Raw genomic sequence first — 6,276 nt, forward strand, 5'->3', positions numbered from 1 at the left:
AGGGCTACAGTTTTTCATCAAAAAAATGTGTTTGAAATTGTTGTTACATGATCTTTGACTTAGTCCGGACTATGGGATTGCATGTCAGCTTGGTACCTTACAAATTCGTTATAAAATGTTCACTCAAAGTTAGCCAAATGTGTCGGTTTCTTAAATGTGGATATTTAAATCGTAAAGGTGACACCATTATATTCTGCATTGCCTCTTGTATTCGAAAATATATAGTTTTGTTGTGTTTGATTGAAAATGAGCTTAAAATTGGAGAAAACCGTTAAATAGCGACTTTCTTTTTTTGTTTGAAGAAGACGGATACAATTATCATTTCTCTGTTCCTAATCATTTGCTGATTCCAAAAGTGTACAGTGTTTTGTCCCTGAAAATGATTATGCTTACAATAAAGAAAATGGTTATTGTGCTTCATGAAGCATGTATCTATAACTGATCAAACTGGGCCATATTTAGGAAGACTCCTACAGTGTTTTTTGTCGGTACGAGAAACAGAAAACTTCCGATATATAACCCCCTTATCGTGGAATTCACGAATCACCGATAGGCGCTATCAGAGGCACTGTCACAGGCGAGTGTACCCTGAGAAGAAATCCAACATGTGTTGTCCCTATGATCTGCCCGTTCGGTTTCCTTTTGTTCTCATACTCGTGATGTCTCAAGAGGACCCACTGGGCGAAAAGTGGCGTTTTGTTACTAACAAAACTACTCAAAATCCCAACAAAACTTCAAGTTTCAATGGGTTTATTACATTTTGGTGTTCACGACAACGCCAGATTTTGATTGGATTTTGTTGAAGTTATCGCTGCGAAATTGCCTGGAATTTCAGCGCGTTTTGCGACAGTCAAAACATCATGTTAAACCATGTTACAGCATGTCTGTAACATGCACAATGCCAAGTTTTGATGGCATTAATGCTTTGGTTTAACGCCAAGTAACATCATGTTATCGTAGACTTAACTTGCAAAACTGCTTGTTTTGGTGGTGTTACAGCTTGCTTGTAACGTGATTAACATCATGTTATTGCTGGTTTAACATGCAAAACCCCATGTTATGTTGGTGTTAAAGATTGCTCAAATGTCTATTAACTCCATGTTATGTTGGTGTTAAAGCTTGCTCAAATGCCTATTAACACCATGTTAGTTGGTGTTTGGCTTGATTATTAATGTAAAAAAAACACCATGTTATGACGTTCACATAATTGTTTTCACCTGGATGGAATTTTGTGGAAAAGAAAGCATGTTGTTTGGGAATTGTGTGCGGGTTTCATGCTTGGATATTGCACTTTGCTGACTTGTCACAGGTCAATTTACATTTAACAATATTAGTTTTCAAATGCATCATCCTTCACACATTATGTAAACATCTTTAACATTAACACTTTGGTTGTAAAAGTATTGCACTTTATTCAAACAGAACAAAAACAAAAATGATGATTCACAATGTACAATAGCAAATGACTATTTTGAGTGGAGACAGTGTTCATCCACACTATAATTGGATATGCTAAAATAATGTATTTAAATCGGTGAAGGCCATACGAAATGAAAACACACTATCAGTAAATTACTTCCCTTGTGAGTGAGAGGGTCATACCCATAAAAGCCATGTCAGTTTTAGCCCATGTGAGTGTGTGTGGAGGAGGGGGAGGGGGCAGATGCCCTGTGAAAACATTGGCCATAGATATATATGTGAATTACTTCCCTTGGGTATGAACATTTATGAATGATTTAAATGGGTGAAGGAAGGCTAAACAAAATAAAAATCAGTAAATAACTATATAACTATATTACTTCCCTTGTGAGTGAGAACAGTCATGAATACCATTTTCCAACTTTTTGCTCAAACTTCGCCCACAGTTCGACCTTCAACGTTGAAAAGGGGAACTAAACTTCATGTTTGGATGTCATTGAGTTCATGCATGTGTTTGAAGTTTGAAAGCTCTAGATTCATAAACATCTCAAAAATGCTCAACATCTTTTTATCACTGCACATGAATAAGAGTAAGACTAACCTAACTACTGTAAAGCAGTAATCACTTGTTGATGAAGAATCATTTGAATTCTGAATTTCGAACAAACAAAATACAGTGGGCCCCCCTCCAAACCCCCTTTTCAGGCCTCCAAGAATAAAAATAAAAAAGCTTGTCTTAAAAAGGAGGAAATCTGCTTAATATGTAGGTAAATGTACAACGGGTTGTGAACAGAAAATCCAAAAACGTAAGGTCTTAAAAGCGGGGAAGTCTGAAAAGGGGGGGAGGGGGGGGACCTAAAATGTGGCCATCATAACCATAATTTATCTAACAAAGTTCATTCTGAAATCTTCTTCAGCGTTTGAATATGTTTGTTTATTTGGTGTTTAACGTCGTTTTCAACCACGAAGGTTATATCGCGACGGGGAAAGGGGGGAGATGGGATAAAGCCACTTGTCAATTGTTTCTTGTTCACAAAAGCACTAATCAAAAATTTGCTCCAGGGGCTTGCAACGTAGTACAATATATTACCTTACTGGGAGAATGCAAGTTTCCAGTACAAAGGACTTAACATTTCTTACATACTGCTTGACTAAAATCTTTACAAAAATTGACTATTATTCTATACAAGAAACACTTAACAAGGGTAAAAGGAAAAACAGAATCCGTTAGTCGCCTCTTACGACATGCTGGGGAGTATCGGGTAAATTCTTTCTCGTCCCAACCAATATGGGACTCCCCCTAACCCGCGGGGGGTGTTTGATTATGGAGAGACTAAATCCTCAATTCAGATGTGGTCTTAACTCCTTGTCTCCCAGGTACGGATATATCCGTACCCACTCATTTGGCTCTATCTGACCAGGTTTGGATATATATATATATATATATATATCCGGACACACAGTCACTATGTACATTGCATCTGTTCTCATTCGGCACATATCCGCATTCTGCTCAGAATGTTAGCTTCAGTCGCTTCCTGTAACGTTCATCTAACGCCAGCATTCTACCTGTTGATACACAGTTTCTACAATTCTGACTGACCTGCTGCAGCACAGCTGGTCTGGGCTTAAAAAATCTTGGTCAACATAGGTGGGGTAAAGTGTTAAAATAAAGCGTCCTTCCAAAGTCGATGACAGTTCCCCAGAGTATTCACAAAATTATATGGTACTGGAAGCCTTGCATGGCGACGAAAAAGATGTCCACGCCTACATCAATCAATAGGAAGCTTATATAGCGCGTATTGCATGCCCCCCCCCCCCCACCCCCCGCGAGTTACGGGGAGTCCCATATTGGTTGGGACGAACAATAATTTACCGGATGCTCCCTAGCATGTCGTAAGAGGCGACTAACGGATTCTGTTTCTCCTTTTACCCTTGTTAAGTGTTTCTTGTATAGTTTATATAGTCAATGTTTGTAAAGATTTTAGTCAAGCAGTATGTAAGAAATGTTAAGTCCTTTGTACTGGAAACTTGCATTCTCCCAGTAAGGTAATATATTGTACTACGTTGCAAGCCCCTGGAGCAAATTTTTGATTAGTGCTTTTGTGAACAAGAAACAATTGACAAGTGGCTCTAATATTCCCATCTCCCCCCTTTCCCCGTCGCGATATAACCTTCGTGGTTGAAAACGACGTTAAACACCAAATAAAGAAAGTAAGCGCTTGTCGAAGAGTTGTCAACACAGGACTAACAAAGAAACTAACATCTACAGACGGACACGAACCCTATCACACACTAGCAAACCCTGATAAACATACAACAAACAAGTGTTTAACAACAATGTACACATCAATAGCTAGGTCCAAACAAAATAATATTAAGCACAAAGAAAAAACCACCTCTCACAGAGCACAGCACAAGAATGTCTTTTGGGGCACAACACATCACGTCGAACATGAAAGTCACAGCCAGCTACGGGAAGAACTGAGTCTTCAACCTACTCTTGAATGCGTCAAGAGAGGGGCTCTGGCGAAGCTCAAGCGGCAGGCAGTTCCAGACGGAGGAGCCCGCGGAGAGGAATGCACGCTGACCAGCAAATGCGAATTTCGAGCGAGGGATGTGAAGGGGGAGTGGGTCAGCAGCAGAACGAAGGGGACGGTCGGAGGGCTGGGTGTACAGGTCCAGGGAGGATTGAAGGTACTCGGGAGCAGAGTCGTTGAGACACTTGTAGACCAGAGTGGACAGTTTGTGGGAGATTCGGGTGTTGACAGGGAGCCAGTGCTAGGAGCGAAGTAGGGGGGTGATGTGGTCTCGCTTTGTCTTCCTCAACGCCAGCCTGGCAGCAGCGTTCTGGACTCGTTGTAGGCCATGAATGGATGAGGCGGGGAGGCCAGCAGAAGGGAGTTGCAGTAGTCCAGACGACTGAAGATGAGGGAGACAACCAGCTTGACACAGGCGTCGTGGGTGAGATAGCGACGGATGGAGGCGATGCGTCGTAGGTGGAAAAAGCAGGTCTTGATGATGAAGGAGATGTGTGTCTGCATGGAGAGAGTGGAGTCGAGAAAGACGCCAAGGCTCTTGACAGCAGGGGAGAATGGAACAGTTGCGTCATCCAGCTGGAGGTCGGTCACAGTGAGGGAAGCAATCTTCTGTCGTGTTCCAACGAGAAGGGCCTCCGTCTTCTCACTGTTCAGCTTCAACTTGTTCTCAGTCATCCAGTTCTTGATGTCAGTGAAACAACTGGAGATGGGTCCAAGGAGATGGTCAACGTCCTCCGGCTTGGCGCTGTTCTGGAGCTACATGAAGTAGTATCCTTCACGGCTTCTGCGGAAACAGTCGGCTGGGGATGAGGACAGCAGCTAATAAGGAAACTATGTAAAACATACAGACAAGATTAAGAACAAATATACGTCAATGGGAAAACAAAGAAAGAAGTAGAGAAAGAACTCCGCACCTTAACACAGTGAAAATGAAAAACACATGTGAATGTACTTATGTTTTAAATCTCCTCACCCCCCCTCCCCCCAATTAAGACCAGTTATCAACGATATTTTTCAGTCTTCAAATGAGGATGTCACTGTTCTCACGGAAGTGGGAACCCTCAAGAAAACTGAGCTGTGCAGGGCCGGACCCAGGGGGGGGGGGTTCCAGGGGTTCCGGAACCCCACCCCTGGAAAAAGCATGTACCTTGCTTTGAGTGTTGTTGTTTTTTTTACTAGTTTTAGCACCAAAACAATGCTGCTCTTAACCCTCAAAACAAGGCCCAGAATGCACCAGATTGCACAGATTTTAACCGTTTTTCAAAAATTTTCCGGGGGAGCATGCCCCCGGACCCCCCTAGTTCGCGCGCCTGCTTTGCTGGCGCGCGCATGTGGCTTCGCCACTTCGCTGATTTGCCCCCCCAAAAAAGGAGGACCCCCCCCCCCTTACAACTCATTTGGTCCGGCCCTGCTGTGCTAATATATTGTATAACTGCAAACATGCCTCAAATTCAACATTGCAAGCCACTATACATTCCTCATAAAGGCACATTCCTTCATGCTCACGTGTGAAAACTAACATAAGTTTACAAGTGTGTATCTATTTAAAAAACAAACTAACAGCAGAACAGGAAGGTTGAATAAAATCCTTACATTAGACTAGCAGTTGATCTGTAGAATTCCAGGAGCCGAAATCCCAAGCCCTTGATATCTGCACTTTCCGCATCTAATTGTACCTGGAATAGTATGAAGATAACATGTCATTGACACCGTCAGTAAATCACTATATCAAAATTATCAATATCATATGATTACTTACTAAAATAACTTATGAAATTATCTAGCACTGTCAATGGCAATAGTATCATGACAGGTTGACAGTGAGATTACGATTAATCATCCTCATTAACAAATAACATAGATTAGTTCTAATGTAGTACCTGTTTGTAGTGAACTCACCAGCAGGAGTATTGCATGTATTATGAAGAGTAGTTGATACTAATAGTTGATACAAACCCAAGTTTGTGTGCGTGTTTGTATGTGTGGGTGGGGGGACAGTTACTGATGGTTCACCCACAAAAAATGTACACTCACTAAGTAATGTCACTTAAAGTAACTATTTTCAAAGCTTCTTGCTTACCTTGGAATAGTGTCAAGCAGCTTATATGTTGTGTCTAGATAAGCCATCAGATCTTCACACTCAGCCTGCACATGCTGCACACTGGACATGCCTACACTTGTATCTTGAGCAACCAAGCTGTTGTTGCGGAGACAACGGAACCATGCTCAAGTCAGGTCCAACTGAAATAAAAACATATTGTTAGTTGATACATGATTTGGTCAAGCAAAACCATGCGGTATTTTTTTAATAAAATAT

This window comes from Littorina saxatilis, unplaced genomic scaffold (assembly GCF_037325665.1).
Source record: "Littorina saxatilis isolate snail1 unplaced genomic scaffold, US_GU_Lsax_2.0 scaffold_81, whole genome shotgun sequence".
In the NCBI taxonomy this organism is placed as follows: domain Eukaryota; kingdom Metazoa; phylum Mollusca; class Gastropoda; order Littorinimorpha; family Littorinidae; genus Littorina; species Littorina saxatilis.